Source organism: Somniosus microcephalus, chromosome 15, assembly GCF_052327205.1.
Source record: "Somniosus microcephalus isolate GS21.2 chromosome 15, FLI_Smic_1.0, whole genome shotgun sequence".
NCBI classification, from domain to species: domain Eukaryota; kingdom Metazoa; phylum Chordata; class Chondrichthyes; order Squaliformes; family Somniosidae; genus Somniosus; species Somniosus microcephalus.
Window position 1 is genome coordinate 15,776,092 of NC_141001.1, and position 19,212 is coordinate 15,795,303.

A 19,212-nucleotide genomic window follows, 5' to 3' on the forward strand; every position below is an offset into this window, starting at 1 on the left:
CAGGCTGCCACCTCCCTTCCTCTTCCTCCTTTCCTCCTCTTCCTCCTACTCCTCCTCCTTCTCTTCCTCTTCCTCTTACTCCACCTCCTCCTGAGGTGGTCCCGGAACCCATGGTGTCAAGGGCTGCCCCCTCATAATGGCCATGTTGTGGAGGATGCAGCAGAGCACCATGAAATGGGACACCCACTCTAGCGAGTACTGGAGAACTCCTCCCGAGGTGTCAAGGCAGCGGAACCGTTGCTGCAGCACCCCAATGGTCTGCTCGATGAGGTTCCTCATGGCAGCATGGCTGTCATTATATGAGTGTTGGCCACGGGTGGTGGGGTTGCAGAGGGGAGTCATCAGCCAGGTGTAGAGCGGATAGCCCTTGTCGCCGAGCAGTCACTGTTAAGTCCGTGAATGATTGAGACACGGACTAGCAGGAGAGAAACAAAGAGATCTTTACTGGTGAAAGGCATAAACGAATCTAACCAACAGAGGCTCTCTAGCGCCTTTTATACAGGGGTGGTCACTGCCGGTACTGCAGTCTGAGACCAGTTATTCTCTTAAAGGTACATACACAACAATTCCTCCCCTTTTAGATAAACAGTACATAACATTCATTTAACAACTAATGATAACGAATTACAATCACAATTACTGTTGCTAGATACATTGGTTGAAGTTAAGCAATTATAAGTTCAGTCTTTGAGGAGGCTTCCTGATTCTGTCTGGATAACGCCTCTTTGGAGTATCAGGTTCTTCTGGCAATGTTGAGTCGGAATCAATGTCGTTGTTTGGTTCATCTGCTTCCAATATTACCGGTTCTGCGGTAGCTGCAATTGGAACGTCGATTTCATTACCAGGTGTATCAGATCGTGGTGTGGAGTTGACGTTTTCCAGTGACTCTAGAATCTGGTCAGCATGGCGTCTTACAATGCTCTCCCCAACGTCCACGGTATACATGAGAGGTCCTTGTCGTGTACAAATCGTTCCTGGCTGCCATTTCTCAGTGCGGTAGTCCCGGGCCAAAACTGGTTGACCTATCTTAAAACTCCTGGTCGGCCTTTCATTCATATTCTGAAACTGCCTGTTCTCCACATCTCTTCGGACGTTTGGCTTAACCAAATCCAAGCGGCATCGTAGTCTTCGATTGAAGAACATCATGGCTGGAGTTTGGTTGGTAACCGCATGTGTCGCATTCCGGTAGGCAAACAAGAAGTTGTCCACCTTGTGTTGTAGGGGTATATCTTCATTACACATTGCCTTGATAGCCTTCTTGAATGTTTGGACAAACCTCTCGGCCAATCCATTAGTGGCTGAATGATATGGGGCAGATGTGTAATGCTTAACACCATTGTTCTTTAAGAACCTCCGGAACTCTTCAGACACAACAGTGGTCCATTGTCACAGCAAATCTGTTCAGGCAGCCCATTTCTGGCGAATATGGTTCGTAAAACTGCAATAGTTTTTTCCGTGGTGGTTGAGGACATTTTTATTACCTCTGGCCACTTTGAATGTGCATCCACCGCAATTAAAAACATCGAGTCCATGAAGGGACCAGCAAAATCAATGTGCACCCTTTGCCATGGAGATGAGGGCCACTCCCATGGATGCAGAGGAGCTTGTGGTGGGGCGTTTTGGACCTTCTGGCATCCTGCACAGCTCTTGGTCATCTCTTCGATTTCTCTATCGATTCCCGGCCACCACACAAATGCTCTGGCTAAGCTCTTCATTTTTACCCCACCCAGATGACCCTCATGAAGCTCATTGAGCACTCTATCTGTCAACTTAGGTGGAATTACTACTCTGGATCCACACATCAAGGTTCCTCTGCACACTGACAGCTGTTCTCTTCTTGGCGAAAATGCTGGCAGCAGTGGTTCGCCATGTGCTGGCCATCCCTTCACCGTTAAATCATAGACCCGTGATAGTGTCGGGTCATTCCGTGTTTCCTTTTCTATGTTTGCATTCGTCACAGGGAGACATTCGACTATGACCGAGTGGAATAACTCCATTGGATCCACTGCAAGGTCTTCTTCTTCCACCGTCGGCAACGGTAGACATGACAATCCATCAGCATTTTCATGCTGTTTAGTTCCCCTGTACTCGATGTCATATAGGTGTGCCCCTAGGAAAAGGGACCATCTCTGCAGCCGTTGTGCTGTCATTATCGGTACGCCCTTCTGAGGGTTGAAATTGGAGACAAGATGTTGATGATCGGTTAGTAGAGTAAATTTTTGACCGTGCAGATAGTAATTGAACTTCTTCACCCCCCACACTAGGCTGAGGGCCTCTCTGTCAATCTGGGCGTAGTTACGCTCGGCAGAAGTTAACGAGCGTGACGCAAAAGCTATCGGCCTCTCCAAACCATCAAGGAGTTTATGTGACAGTACCGCCCCAATGCCGTAGGGAGACGCATCACACGCCAGCCTGATTGGCAGTGCTGGGTTGTAGTGAGCCAATACTTCCTTCGAAGTGATTAAATCCTTACTCTTCTGAAAAGCACGTTTACAATCATCGCTCCATTTCCATGCTACCCCCGTTCGTAGCGGGGCGTTCAGTGGATGCAGAATTGTCGACAAATTCGGCAAAAACTTATGATAGTAATTCACCAACCCGAGGAATGACCTCAGTTGCGACACATTTTCAGGCACTGGGGCCTTAACAACTGCTTCAATTTTGTCAGGGGACTTATGTAACCCCTCTTCATCAATCACGTGGCCACAATACGATATCTGTTTCTTAAAAAATTCGCACTTGGGGCGGTTGGCTCGCAGCCCATGTTCCCGTAGTCTAGTGAGCACCTGTTCTAGGTTGTTAAGGTGTTCACTGTCATCTTCACCTGTTACAAGGATGTCGTCCAAGTAACACTGAGTCCCCGGAATCCCTTGCAGGACTTGTTCCATCGCTCTTTGCCATATCGCCGGAGCCGATGCTACTCCGAATACCAATCGATGATACTGGTAAAGACCTTTGTGAGTGTTTATCGTGAGATACTTCCTAGAGGACTCTTCAACCTCCATCTGCAAATATGCTTGTGCTAGGTCAATTTTTGTAAAACGCTTCCCTCCAGACAGTGAGGCGAAGATGTCTTTTATCCTTGGAAGAGGATATTGTACTGTGTGAAGAACAGGGTTCACCGTCACCTTGAAATCCCCACAGATGCGAATCTTCCTTGGCTCTCCGGACTTATTGCTTAACGTTTTCTTCATGACAGGAACGATGGGTGTCGCCCACTCGCTCCAGTCGACCTTAGACAACACGCCCGCCTTCTCCAGATTCTCCAGCTCTGCCTTGACGGCTGGACGAATTGCATATGGTACCGGTCTCGCTTTGAAAAACTTGGGAACTGCATTCTCTTCTATTTTTAACGAGGCGGTTACGCCTTTAAGTGTGCCCAGTTCTTGTTGAAATACCTCTTTGGCGTTAGCTAAGATTGTTGACAATCGTCCAGGAGTGACGTCTTCATCTTTTTTACCGTCCACCATCATTGCATGAATGGAATGCCAATCTAAGTTTATCTTCCTGATCCATTCCCGTCCCAATAACGGTGGTCCACCATTTGGCAGTATGTAGAGATACAATTTCCGTATTTTCTTGCCATTGTATTCGACAGGCACCCTTATTTCTCCTCTGGGGTATACTTTTTGCCCCGTATACGTCGTCAAGACGATGGATGTCTCTCTCAAGGGTATGTGTGAAAATAGCCGCTCATAGTCTCGTCGATTCATGACGGTTAGCGCTGATCCTGTATCCAATTCCATTTTAACTTGGGACCCTGCTATCATGAGGGTGACCCAAATGGTTCGGTGATCCTCTTTTGCGATTACATTGTGAAGTTTGAGACAGCTTAATCTCCTGTTCTCGGATTCACTATCGCTCATCTGGTCTTCGGAACTACTGTCCGTCATCTTTTGTACTTTCTTGTACGGTTCCTTAGCAGCCTTTTTGTTGTCGCTGGTCTTCTTCCCAGACCTACAAACTCATGCAATGTGTCCAATCTTCCCGCATTGTCTGCATATTTTGTCTTTGGACCAGCAGTCCTTCTGGTCATGGTTAGTTCTGCCGCAGCGATAATACATAGATACATAGAAGATAGGAGCAGGAGTAGGCCATTCGGCCCTTCGTGCCTGCTCCGCCATTCGATGAGATCATGGCTGATCCTTTAATTCAGTATCCCGTCCCCGCCTTCTCTCCGTAACCCTTAACCCCTTTTGCCCGTAGAAATATATCTAATTCCCTCTTAAATATATTTAATGAGCTGGCGTACACTGCCCTCTGTGGCAATGAGTTCCACAGGTTCACCACTCTCTGAGTGAAGAAATTCCCCCTCATCTCTGTCCTAAATGGTTTAGCCCTTATCCTTAAATTATGTCCTCTAGTTCTGTTCTCACCCGCCAAGGGAAACATTCCTTCTGCATCCAGTCTGTCTAGACCTGTCAGAATTTTATACACTTCTATGAGGTCCCCTCTCAATCTTCTAAACTCCAGTGTGTACATCCCTAAACTACATAGTCTCTCCTCATAGGTCATTCCCGCCATTCCTGGTATCAGCCTGGTGAATCGCCGCTGCACCCCCTCCATGGCAAGAACATCCTTCCTCAGATGAGGCGACCAAAACTGTACACAGTACTCGAGGTGTGGTCTCACCAGTGCCCTGTACAGCTGCAGCAAGGTATCCCTGTTCCTGTATTCTAACCCTTTTGCTATGAAGGCCAGCATACCGTTTGCCTTCTTGACCGCCTGTTGCACCTGCATGCTCGCCTTCAGTGACTGGTGTACAAGAACACCCAGGTCTCTCTGTACTTCCCCCTCTCCCAATCTATTGCCATTTAAATAATAATTTGCCCTCCCGTTCCTGCACCCAAGGTGGATAACTTCGCACTTGTCCACATTATAGTGCATCTGCCATTTATCCGCCCAATCGCCCAGTCTGTCCAAATCGCTCTGGAGCTTCCTGGTCTCTTCCTCTGAGCCCACCCCCCCTCCTAGTTTAGTGTCGTCTGCAAATTTGGAAATGCTGCATCCGACTCCCTGATCCAGGTCATTAATGTAAATTGTGAACAGCTGGGGGCCCAGGACAGATCCCTGTGGTACCCCACTTGTTACTGCCTGCCATTCAGAAAATGAGCCGTTTATTCCAACTCTCTGTTTTCTATCTGACAGCCAGTTCCCTATCCACGCCAAAACTTTCCCCTTTATCCCATGAGCCTCAATTTTCCATGCTAATCTTTTATGTGGGACCTTATCGAAGGCCTTTTGGAAGTCCAGGTACACCACATCTACTGGCTCTCCCCCATCTATTCTACCAGTTACTCCCTCAAAAAATTCCAATAGATTAGTCAAGCACGATTTACCCTTTGTAAATCCATGTTGACTCTGTCCTATCCTGTCCCCATTTGCTAAGTGCTCCGCTATTTCATCCTTAATGATGGACTCCAGCATTTTGCCCACAACTGATGTAAGGCTTACAGGTCTGTAATTACCTGCTTTTTCCCTACCCCCCTTTTTGAATAGTGGGGTAACGTTAGCTACCCTCCAATCCATCGGCACTGTTCCCGAGTCTAATGAATTCTGAAAAATCATCCTTAGTGCATCCGCTATCTCTAGGGCCACCTCCTTCAGTACCCTAGGATGCATGTTATCAGGCCCTGGGGATTTGTCCACCTTCAATCCCTTTAGCTTCCTTAACACCATATCCTTAGAGATATTGATTTGCGTCAGTTCCTCCTTTGCCAATGTCCCTATTTTTCCCGATATCCCAGGGAGGTTTTTTGTGTCTTCCTTCGTAAAGACTGACCCAAAGTATGCATTTAGTTGATCTGCCATTTCCTTATTTCCCATTATATATTCCCCCGTATCTGACTGCAATGGACCAACTTTGGTTTTCACCAGTCTTTTCCTTTTGATATACTTATAAAAGCTTTTGGAGTTAGTTTTTATATTTTCCGCCAGCTTGTTTTCGTAAGCTATTTTGCCCCTCTTGATTATGCCCTTTGCCCTCCTTTGCTCTATCTTAAACTGTTCCCAATCTTCCGCTCTGGCGCTTTTTTTGGCTATTTTATACGCCCTATCTTTGGATTTTATGCTGTCTCTAATTTCCCCTGTTATCCACGGTTGAGTCACCTTTTTAGATTTCCTTTTATGCCAGATTGGTATAAACAATTTTTGCAATTTTGTCATTCTATCTTTAAATGTTTGCCATTGTTTATCTACCTCCAGTCCTCCCAGGAACGTTGTCCAATCAGACCTACTCAGTTCCCGTCTCATGGCATCATAATTCCCCTTGTTTAAATTCAGGACCTTAGTCTCTGAGTCAATTTCTTCGCTCTCCATTTCGAGTGAGAAATCGATCATGTTATGATCGCTCTGACCCAAGGGTCCCCGTACAACAAGATTACTGATTAGTCCCTTCTCATTGCACAGTACCCAGTCCAATATAGCCTGTTCCCGAGTTGGTTCCTCGACATATTGATCCAGATAACCATCCCTCAAACACTCAAGGAATTCCTCCTCCTCATTATTTTTACTGATTAGGCTAGTCCAATCTATATGTAAGTTAAAGTCACCTATGATGACAGCTGTGCTCTTATTGCACGCTTCTCTAATTTCCCTCGTGATGCCCTCCCTAACCTCTATTTTACTATTTGGAGGCCTATATACCACTCCTATTAATGTTTTTCGCCCCTCGCTATTTCTTAGCTCCACCCATATAGATTCTGTATTAACTGAGTTAATATCCTTCCTTTCAATTGCATTTATCCCCTCTTTTACTAGCAATGCTACCCCTCCTCCCTTTCTTTTTTGTCGATCCTTCCTAAATACTGAATACCCCTGTATGTTAAGCTCCCAGCCCTGCTCACCCTGCAACCATGTTTCCGTAATCCCAATTAGGTCATAATTATTAACCTCTATTTCCACAGCTAATTCATCTACCTTGTTCCTGATGCTTCTCGCATTAAGGTATAAAACCCTCAGGCTTTATTGCAAATCCCCGTGTCATTTCGTGGGTGCCGTATTCCTGTGGTTTTTGTTGAATTTCTGCAGCTCCCCTGGCTGCTGCTTCATACGATACTGCCACGCTGAAAGCCTTATCTAGCGTCAGCTCTTTTTCTGCGAGTAACTTCTTCTGTGTTCCTTCACTCAGGAGTCCACAGACAAATTTGTCCTGTAGGGTATCTGCCAGTCCTGTTCCGAACTGGCAGTGCTTTGATAGCTTGCGTAGTTCCGTAAGATACTCAGCATTGCTCTCATCTTTGTGCTGAGTTCTCCTGTGGAATTTAAATCTTTCTGCTATCAACAGCGGTGCAGGGTTTAAGTGCTCCTGTAGAACAGCAACAATTTCATTAAAACTCTTCGCCTTCGGTTTGGCTGGAGTAATCAGATCCCGCAATAGGCCGTACGTTCTAGCGCCCATTACGTTTAGCAATATTGATGCCTTTTTCCCCTCCGCTATTTCATTTGCCTCGAAATATACCTCGACTCTTTCCACATACGTGGTCCAGTCCTCTAATGTATTATCAAAAGCAGTGATACAGCCAGTCTTCGGCATCTTGCAAATCTAAAATGGCGCCTCCCGTGCTTTGCCTTCTTCTCCGATTTAACAAAATGGCGCCTCCCGCGCTTTTCCTTCTTCCCCGCTGTTGTTAGCGCTGCTTTCCACGGTTTCCTGCGCGTTAAATATTAATTCGTTTTCTTTTATTATCGTCCCGTCGTGGAGCGGACCCTCTGGGACACTTCCCTCCCTCTTCTGAGGTCCGAACGCTGCCCAGCTTCGAAACACCGGCCGCGCCCTGTATGCTCCACCCTCTCTCTCTCTCCTTGCTTCCCGACTCGCTGCCCGGCCCCGTTGCAGCCCAGGAAGGATCAGAGCACTACCTGCCACCAGCCCGATTAGCTGGGAAACCACGGACCGAGGAACCCAGCCTGGCTCTGGACAGTCTCTCCTGCAAGTTTTGAAATCGATGATTGACGGTCGACGCCCGTTTCTCGAGTTTCAATGGCCTATTTTTCTTTTTCTTCTTTCTTCTGGCTCCGACCTTCAACACGTCGTCAGAGCTGCTGCTGAGTTGCAGGTAAGTTCGTTTCTAACTCGTCGCCAGTGTTAAGTCCGTGAATGATTGAGACACGGACTAGCAGGAGAGAAACAAAGAGATCTTTACTGGTGAAAGGCATAAACGAATCTAACCAACAGAGGCTCTCTAGCGTCTTTTATACAGGGGTGGTCACTGCCGGTACTGCAGTCTGAGACCAGTTATTCTCTTAAAGGTACATACACAACAGTCACCCTTGGGTTTAATGTGGTGGCTGGAAGTTTGCTGGCACAGTGGGCTGGTGCAGGACGAAGGTACCATGACTGCTGCCAGGATACCGGGCATTCACCATCGTGATGTGCTGGACATGGTCACACACCAACTATACATTAAGTGAGTGGTAGTCTTTGCGGTTACAATACATCTCAGCATTGATATGCGGCACCTGCAAAGCCATGTGTGTGCAGTGGATGGCGCCCTGCACCATGGGGAAGCCTGATATCCTGGCAAAGCCACGTGCACGCTCCTCCTGCCTCTCTCTGTTCAGAGAGGAGACAATGAAATCCCTTCTCCTGGTGTAGAGGGCCTCTGTGATCTCCCGGTTGCAGCGGTGGATGGTGAACTGGGAGATGTTAGCTATGTCTCCTGCTCCAGACTGGAAGGATCCACTGGCGAAAAATTTCATGGCCACGGTGACCTTAAGGGCCACTGGGAGAGTGGTCATCATCCTGCTCTGAGGCTGCAGGCCTGGTTGCAGGAGGTGGCAGTGTCTGTGAGCACCTCCTTGGTGAAGCGGAACATCCTAATACACTACTCCTGGCTGGGAAGCAGTTCCGTCCGGTATGGGTTGCCGCCTGGCCAGGTTTTTACCGGCACAGCCGATTATTTCAAATTGACCCCAGTTGCTGGGTACAAACTTTAACCGAAATTACAGGGGCCATTCATTTTTAACCGTTGCAATCTATATTTCACACAAAAATTAAAATATTTAATCACCACACACTTTGCCTTCATAAAAATGTCATAACTGTGATTAAAAATTAATCTATTGTCAGCTCCTTCGAGGAACGGCCTCATTTAGTCCAGAACGAGTGAACAGTTGCAGATCCCGGAGAAGTGATGGTCATTAGCAGCACTGAGCGGTGCTGTGGTGTTCATCGTGGGTGGTGACTGTTTCCCTGGGGCCCTGTCAGGGAATTCTCGCTCCCGATCCAGGAGACTGCCATGACTGCCATGACTCCTCAGGTGTGTCGGCACCACTGGAATATTGACGGAATCAAAAAGTTGATTCTTTTTCCCCTTTGGAGAATGTAAAATCTTCCGGCCTTCAGCCTGGGAGGGAGCGATCCCACTGTTAGAGGATGGGTTTTCTTTAAGATTAGGGGGGCGAAGTTGGGTTCCTTTGCGCCTCCCATTAGTGCTCCCGGGGGGCGCTAACGGGGCACAAATGGCTGTGCGACCGGGCACGGTGCTGAAATCGACTCCCGCCATATTCGGTGGGAATTTTGCGGTGGCGCTATGGCATTGCGCCCTGATCTCCTTCGCCCAGAGATCGTGACATCCTCTGCGCATCGCCCCGGTAGCGCCCCGGACCTGAAAGTGACTTCCGCCCCCTGCAGCTGCGCCGGGCAAAAACACCAACAGCTGTAGGAGGCGTGCATCGGCGGACCACTTCGGGGGCGATGATTGAAGGCGAGGTGGCCGAGGTAAGTAAAAAAAAAACTTACATTTCTTGTTACACTTTTTTCGCGGGTTCCTGCCCACGATCACTCTGCTTGAGTGCCGGGCTGATCACGCTGGATCACAGCTGCCTTGGTAGTCCAGTCAGTAATTTTTCTATTGCAGAGCCTGCAGCGATGGTCCTTCCCTTTAAAGGAGGGAAGGAGCTTTTGAACGTGGGCATTGCTGCTGAAGTCTCCGCCCCGCCTGCTGCTGATTGTGCTCCAAGACGGGAGTGGAGTGCTTGATTTAAAGGGGAGTGGGAGGTGAGGGGAGGGGAGTGGGAGGGGAGGGGAGGTGAGGGGAGGAGAGTGGGAGGGGAGGGGAGTGGGAGGGGAGGGGAGGTGAGGGGAGGAGAGTGGGAGGGGAGGGGAGGTGAGGGGAGGAGAGTGGGAGGGGAGGGGAGTGGGAGGGGAGGGGAATGGGAGGTATGGGGAGGGGAATGGGATGGGAGGGGAGGGAAGGGGAGTTGAGGGATGGTGAGGGGAGGGGAGTGGAATGGGATGGGAGGGGAGGGGAGTTGAGGGATGGTGAGGGGAGGGGAGGGGAGTGGAATGGGCGGGGAGGGAAGGGGAATGGGATGGGAGGGGAGGGGAGTTGAGGGATGGTGAGGGGAGGGGAGGGGAGGGGAGGGGAGTGGAATGGGCGGGGGAGGGAAGGGGAATGGGATGGGAGGGGAGTTGAGGGATGGTGAGGGGAGGGGAATGGGAGGAGAGGGGAGGGGAATGGGATGGGAGGGGAGGTTAGGGGAGGTGAGGGGATGTAGAGGGGAGGGGAGTGGGAGGGGAGTGGAATGGGCGGGGAGGGGAATGGGAGGGGAGGGGACGCAGAGGGGAGGGGAAATGGAGGGGAGGGGAGGGGAGGGGAGGGGGCTGAGGGGAATGGGAGGTGAGGGGAGGGGACTGGGATGGGAGGGGTGGGAAGGGGAGTTGAGGGATGGTGAAGGGAGTGGAGGGGAATGAGAGGGAATGAAATGGGATGAGAGGGAAGGGAGTTGAGGGATGGTGAGGGGAGGGGAGGTGAGGGGAGGGGAATGCGAGGGGGGGAATGGGAGGGGAATGGGATGGGAGGGGAGGGGAATGGGAGGGGAGGGGAGGGGAATGGGATGGGAGGGGAGGGGAATGGGAGGGGAGGGGAGGGGAATGGGATGGGAGGAGAGGGGAATGGGATGGGAGGGGAGGGGAATGGGATGGGAGGGGGATGGGAGGGGAATGGGAGGGGAGGGGAATGGGATGGGAGGGGAGGGGAATGGGATGGAGGAGAGGGAAGGGGAGTTGAGGGATGGTGAGGTGAGGGGAGGGGAGGTGAGGGGGGGAATGGGAGGGGAGGGGAATGGGGTGGGAGGGGAGGGGAATGGGAGAGGAGGGGAGGGGAATGGGATGGGAGGGGAGGGGAATGGGAGGGGAGAGGAATGGGATGGGAGCGGAGGGGAATGGGATGGGAGGGAGGGGAATGGGATGGGGAAGGAAGTTGAGGGATGGTGAGGGGAGGGAGGGGGGTGGAGTGGGAGGGGAGTGAAGCAGATTAATTTGAATTATTGGTAAATTATATTTATTTAACCTAAAATGATTGGCCGGGAGCAATTGCATGGCAGATATGCTGCCATTAAACAGCAAACCTTGAGGAGAAAGCTCTTCAGATGTATATGTATGTATGCAAGTGTTGTTGTTCAGTAACCATAGAAACCCACGATCAGGTTGAAGCCTATGACTGTTACCATTTTTAAATGAGAAGCAAACCAAGGATCCCAGCAGCACTGAAAGGGCCTTCGAGCAGCCTCACTGCAGTATTACTCTCTGTGATTGGCCTTCAGGTGCTGCCTGAGAGCTGGGAGAGTGTGACAGGTCAAGCATTCGACCTGAAACGTTGACTCTATTTCTCTCTCCACGCATGTTGCCTGGCCTGCTGAGTTTTTCCAGCATTTTCTGTTTTTAAGCATTTCCTGTCCCTGTCCCCTTCTCCCAGGTAAATGATTATTTACGTGCTGACAGTGAACTTCAGCTGGCTGTTTGACTGTGGGAGGCCTCACAACTGAACCCAGTCCTGCTGTTTACCTTGTCACATTTCCAGCCAGGGTCACTGGATACCGTTTGGAGCAGGAACTTTAGCTCCATTTCCCCTGTGATACTGAGGAGAAGAGTGACCCATTTACCAGTACTCCAGCTGAGAATAGTGAACTCGGCACATCGGCGCAGGAGGAGGCCATTTAACTCCCTCGAGTCTATTCTGCCATTCAATGAGGTCATGGCTGATCTGTGACCTAACTCCATATACGCACCTTTGCCTTATGCCTTAATACCTTTGGTTAACAGAAATTGAGCAATCTCAGATTTAAAATTGACAATTAACCCAGCATCAACTGCTGTTTACGAAGGAAGTTCCAAACTTCTACCAACCTTTCCTAACTTCATTCCTGGACGGTCTGGCTCTGATTTTTAGTCTATACCCCCTAGTCCTCGAATCGCAACCAGCAGAAACAGTTTCTCTCTATCTACCCTATCTGTTCCCCTTAATATCTTGAAAACTTTGATCAAATCACCCTTTCTAAATTCCAGGGAATACAACCCTAATTTGTGTAATCTCTCCTCATAATTTAACCTTTGAAGTCCGGGTATCTTTCTGGTAAACCTACGCTGCACCCCCTCCAAGGCCAATACATTCCTCCAGAGGTGTGGGGCCCTGAACTGCTCCCAGTGCTCCAGGTGTGGTCTAACTAGGGCTTTGTATATCTGCAGTATAACTTCCACCCCCTTGTATTCTAGTCCTCTAGATATAAAGGCCAGTATCCCATTAGTCTTTTTGATTATGTTCTGTACCTGTTGTTGACAGTTTAATGATCTGTGTACCTGGACCCCCCGAGTCTCTTTGGACCGCCACTGTTTTTAGCTTTTCACCATTTAGAAAGTTCTATCCATTTTAGGTACAAACATTTGCCACAGTTTTGCCCTTTCGCTTAATCCATTAATATCTCTTTGTAATTTTATGCTTTTATCTACACTGCTTACATTACCGCCTATCTTTGTGTCATCAGCAAACTTGGATATGTGGCTTTCTATCCCATCATCTAAGTCATTAATAAATACGGTGAATAGTTGAGGCCCCAACACAGATCCTTGTGGGACGTCACTAGTCACATGCTAGTCACCTGCCCATTATCCCTACTCTCTGTCTCCTGCCGCTCAGCCAATTTCCTAACCAGCACAGGTCAGGGGTCGAAGCTGGGACCTTCCTGGTCTGTGTGGCTCAGCTCCTGGCTGAATAAACACCCTGTGCCAATGAAGAAGCTTCTAAGATAGTAGTTAAAATTCTGTTAACACTCTCCCTTCCTTGATGAGCCTCTGCTTGAGGCACAGTGGGTTACACCTCTGTCCTTTCATCACTTGGACCAGACTCCGGTCCCGAGCTCCCAGCACAATGCCACTTGATGTCAAGAGCTCAACACTTGGTTGTGAGTTTAGGTTTGAGGCTAACGTGGGGGAGCAGCTAACCCCCAGGCTGTGTATAACTGATCTGAGAATACTTCATCCTTAGCTTAAAAAAGGGAAATCGATTTATTTCCCTCCAACACAACTATCCATCTACCAGTGAGCATGTGTACATACAAAATACATGTAGAATTGAGCCGGCTGATTATTCATGAGGCTGCCTATCAGCATTTGGACAGATCGAGAGTCCTCTCAGGGAAATAGTGCACTTGATCCTGACATCAGCCCTCAGAGCGTTTGAAGATAATTGGTCTCTACAGACAGAGATTGCTGTCAGACTGGTGTGTGAGGGGACTGCTAATCACCAGCTCCAAGAATCACCCCAAGGCTGTCCTCAGGACCTCTGTCACCTCTCATGTATTACTCATGCTGTCGATGTAACAATCACAGCATTGGGAAATGCAGTAATGAATTCCGTTGGTAACAAATCCAGTTGCTAATAACTGGATGTGGTTCACTGCTCAGAGTATAGGCTGTGATCAGCTTTTCCCCCAGCTATTCCTCAAATCCTACTTCATTCCTGGAGGGACTACCCACCCTCTTTTGTATGGTTTTGACTTGCAGTCCATATTTCTATGGTTAAAAATCTGTTCCCCAGCTTCTCTTATCTTTAATGTAAAAGCATGAATTTTCCAAGGTGCTGATATTTCACAGTCAGTCTGTATAACATTCTCACCAGCAGTAGGAGGGGCCGGCACCATGATTTATGGTATGATTTACTAATGAGCAGAGCTAACCCAATCTATTCTTTGCCTTGCATCTGACCTGCTCTAGCACTGTTCAACCTAACTTGTTCTAGAACTGTTTAACCTGACCTGTTCTAGCACTGTTGGACCTGACCTGTTCTAGCACTGTTGGGCCTGACCTATTCTAGCACGGTTGGACCTGACCTGTTCTAGCAAATTCAACCTAACCTGTTCTAGCACTGTTGGACCTGACCTGTTCTAGCACAGTTCAACCTGACCTGTTCTAGCACTGTTCAACCTGACCTGTTCTTGCACTGTTAGACCTGACCAGTGGCAAAAACACTGAATGAATATTTTGTATCAGTCTTTACAGTAGAAGACACTAAGAATATCTCAACACTGGACAAACAGGGGGCTATAGGGGGGGAGGAGCTAAACACGATCAAAATCACTAAGGAAGTGGTACTCGGTAAAATAATGGGACTCAAGGCGGATAAATCACCTGGACCTGATGGCTTACATCCTAGGGTCTTGAGGGAAGTGGCGGTAGGGATTATGGATGCATTGGTAATAATTTTCCAAAACTCCCTGGACTCAGCAAAGGTCCCGGCAGACTGGAAAACTGCTAATGTAACACCCTTATTTAAAAAGGGCAGTAGACAGAAGGCTGGAAACTATAGACCGGTTAGCCTAACATCTGTGGTAGGTAAAATTTTGGAGTCCATTATTAAGGAGACAGTAACAGGACATTTGGATAATCATCATTTAATAGGACAAAGTCAGCATGGTTTTATGAAGGGGAAGTCATGTTTGACAAATTTGCTGGAGTTCTTTGAGGAAGTAACATATAGGGTGGATAAAGGGGAACCAGTGGACGTAGTGTGTTTAGACTTCCAAAAGGCATTTGACAAGGTGCCACACAAAAGATTATTGCTTAAGATAAAAAATCACGGGATTGGGGGTAATATTCTGGCATGGATAGTAACAGAAGGCAGAGAGTTGGGATAAATGGTTCATTCTCAGAATGGCAATCAGTAACTAGTGGTGTTCCGCAGGGGTCGGTGCTGGGTCCCCAACTCTTTACAATCTATATTAACGATTTGGAGGAGGGGACTGAGTGTAACATGTCAAAGTTTGCAGATGATACTAAGATGGGAGGGAAAGTAGTGAGTGAGGAGGACATAAAAAACCTGCAAGGGGACATAGACAGGCTAAGTAAGTGGGCAGAGATTTGGCAGATGGAATACAATACTGGAAAGTGTGAGGTTATGCACTTTGGCAGGAAAAATCGCAGAGCAAGTTATTATCTTAATGGCAAGAAACTGGAAAGTACTGAAGTACAAAGGGATCTGGGGGTCCTGGTGCACGAAACTCAAAAGGTTAGTATGCAGGTGCAGCAAGTGATTAAGAAGGCCAATGGAATGTTGGCTTTCATTGCTAGGGGGATAAAATATAAAAATAGGGATGTATTGCTTCAGTTGTACAAGGTATTGGTGAGACCGCACCTGGAATACTGCATACAGTTTTGGTGTCCATACTTAAGAAAAGACATACTTGCTCTCGAGTCAGTACAAAGAAGGTTCACTCGGTTAATCCCGGGGATGAGGGGATGGACATATGAGGAGAGGTTGAGTAGATTGGGACTCTACTCATTGGAGTTCAGAAGAATGAGAGGCAATCTTATTGAAACATATAAGATTGTGAAGGGGTTGGATCGGGTGGATGCGGGGAGGATGTTCCCGATGATGGGTGAAACTAGAACTAGGGGGTATAGTCTTAGAATAAGGGGCTGCTCTTTCAAAACTGAGATGAGGAGGAACTACTTCACTCAGAGGGTGGTAGGTCCATGGAATATGCTGCCCCAAAAAGCTGTAGAAGCTACCTCATTACATAAATTTAAAACAGAAATAGACAGTTTCCTAGAAGTAAAGGGAATTAAGGGTTACGGGGAGCGGGCAGGAATTTGGACATGAGTCTAGGTTCGGATCGGACATGGCCCTGTGGGTAGCGGAGTGGGCCCAGGGGCCGTGTAGCCTGATCCTGCTCCTATTTCGTGTGTCTAATTCTGTTAGATTCAGGAGATGGTTCTGTGATAGTAGATTGGCGGTTAGGATCAGATCAGCCATGATCTTATTGAATGGCGGAGCAGGCTCGAGGGGCCGATTGGCCTACTCCTGCTCCTATTCCTTATGTTCTTATGTTCTTATGACCTGTTCTAGCACTGTTGGACCTGACCTGTTCTAGCACAGTTCAACCTGACCTGTTCTAGCACTATTCAACCTGACCTGTTCTGGTACTGTTGGACCTGACCTGTTCTAGCACTGTTCAACCTGACCTGTTCTAGCACTGTTGGGCCAGACCTGTTCTAACACTGTTGGACCTGACCTGTTCTAGCACTGTTGGACCTGGCCTGTTCTAGCACTGTTCAAACTGACCTGTTCTAGCACTGTTGGACCTGACCTGTTCTAGCACTGTTGGACCTGGCCTGTTCTAGCACTATTCAAACTGACCTGTTCTAGCACTGTTGGACCTGATATGTTCTAGCACTGTTCAACCTGACCTGTTCTAGCACTGTTCAATGTGACCTGCTCTAGCACTGTTCAACCTGACCTGTTCTAGCACTGTTCAATGTGACCTGCTCTAGCACTGTCCAACCTGACCTGTTCTAGTACTGTTGGATCTGACCTGTTCTAGCACTGTTGGACCTGATGTGTTCTAGCACTGTTGGACCTGACCTGTTCTAGTACTGTTGGACCTGATGTGTTCTAGCACTGTTGGACCTGACCTGTTTTAGCACTGTTGGACCTGACGTGTTCTAGCGTTATTGGACCTGACCTGTTCTAGCACTGTTGGATCTGCCCTGTTTTAGCACAGTTCAACCTGACCTGTTTAACCTGACCTGTTCAAGCACTGTTCAACCTGACCTGTTCTAGCACTATTCAACGTGACCTGTTCTAGCACTGTTCAACCTGACCTGTTCTAGCACTGTGGGGCCTGACCTGTTCCAGCGTTATTGGACCTGACCTGTTCTAGCACTGTTGGATCTGGCCTGTTTTAGCGTTATTGGACCTGACCTGTTCTAGCACTGTTGGATCTGGCCTGTTGTAGCGTTATTGGACCTGACCAAGCTAACAAGCTTTCCTCCCCCCCTCCATGTCTGACCCTGCCCTCTGCGATGTCTGATTCACCCCCCTCAATGTCTGACCCTGCCCTCCTGCGATGTCTGATTCACCCCCCCCTCAATGTCTGACCCTGCCCTCCTGCGATGTCTGATTCACCCCCCTCAATGTCTGACCCTGCCCTCTGCGATGTCTGATTCACCCCCCTCAATGTCTGACCCTGCCCTCCTGCGATGTCTGATTCACCCCCCCCTCAATGTCTGACCCTGCCCTCCTGCGATGTCTGATTCACCCCCCTCAATGTCTGACCCTGCCCTCTGCGATGTCTGATTCACCCCCTCAATGTCTGACCCTGCCCTCTGCGATGCCTGATGCACCCCCCCCAATGTCTGACCCTGCCCTCTGCGATGTCTGATTCACCCCCCCCTCAATGTCTGACCCTGCCCTCTGCGATGTCTGATTCACCCCACCCTCAATGTCTGACCCTGCCCTCTGCGATGTCTGATTCACCCCCCCTCAATGTCTGACCCTGCCCTCTGCGATGTCTGATTCACCCCCCCCTCAATGTCTGACCCTGCCCTCTGCGATGTCTGATTCACCCCCCCTCAATGTCTGACCCTGCCCTCTGCGATGTCTGATTCACCCCCCCTCAATGTCTGACCCTGCCCTCTGCGATGTCTGATTCACCCCCCCCTCAATGTCTGACCCTGCCCTCTGCGATGTCTGATTCACCCCCCCTCAATGTCTGTCCCTGCCCTCTGCGATGTCTGATTCACCCCCCCTCAATGTCTGACCCTGCCCTCTGCGATGTCTGATTCACCCCCCCCTCAATGTCTGACCCTGCCCTCTGCGATGTCTGATTCACCCCCCCCTCAATGTCTGACCCTGCCCTCTGCGATGTCTGATTCACCCCCCCCTCAGTGTCTGACCCTGCCCTCTGCGATGTCTGATTCACCCCCCCCTCAATGTCTGACCCTGCCCTCTGCGATGTCTGATTCACCCCCTCAATGTCTGACCCTGCCCTCTGCGATGTCTGATTCACCCCCCCCTCAATGTCTGACCCTGCCCTCTGCGATGTCTGATTCACCCCCCCAATGTCTGTCCCTGCCCTCTGCGATGTCTGATTCACCCCTCAATGTCTGACCCTGCCCTCTGCGATGTCTGATTCACCCCCCCCTCAATGTCTGACCCTGCCCTCTGCGATGTCTGATTCACCCCCCCAATGTCTGTCCCTGCCCTCTGCGATGTCTGATTCACCCCTCAATGTCTGACCCTGCCCTCTGCGATGTCTGATTCACCCCCCCAATGTCTGTCCCTGCCCTCTGCGATGTCTGATTCACCCCTCAATGTCTGACCCTGCCCTCTGCGATGTCTGATTCACCCCCCCTCAATGTCTGACCCTGCCCTCTGCGATGTCTGATTCACCCCCCCAATGTCTGTCCCTGCCCTCTGCGATGTCTGATTCACCCCTCAATGTCTGACCCTGCCCTCTGCGATGTCTGATTCACCCCCCCCATGTCTGACCCTGCCCTCTGCGATGTCTGATTCACCCCCCCTCAATGTCTGACCCTGCCCCTCTGCGATGTCTGATTCACCCCCTCAATGTCTGACCCTGCCCTCTGCGATGTCTGATTCACCCCCTCAATGTCTGACCCTGCCCTCTGCGATGTCTGATTCACCACCCTCAATGTCTGACCCTGCCCTCTGCGATGTCTGATTCACCCCCTCAATGTCTGACCCTGCCCTCTGCGATGTCTGATTCACCTCCCCCCCAATGTCTGACCCTGCCCTCTGCGATGTCTGATTCACCTCCCACCATGTCTGACCCTGCCCTCTGCGATGTCTGATTCACCCCCCCCTCAATGTCTGACCCTGCCCTCTGCGATGTCTGATTCACACCCCCCTCATGTCTGACCCTGCCCTCTGCGATGTCTGATTCACCCCCTCAATGTCTGACCCTGCCCTCTGCGATGTCTGATTCACCCCCCTCAATGTCTGACCCTGCCCTCTGCGATGTCTGATTCACCCCCTCAATGTCTGACCCCTGCCCTCTGCGATGTGTCTGATTCAATCCCTCCCCCCATGTCTGACCCTGCCCTCTGCGATGTCTGATTCACCTCCCCCCATGTCTGACCCTGCCCTCTGCGAATGTTCTGATTCAACCTCCCCCCATGTCTGACCTCTGCCC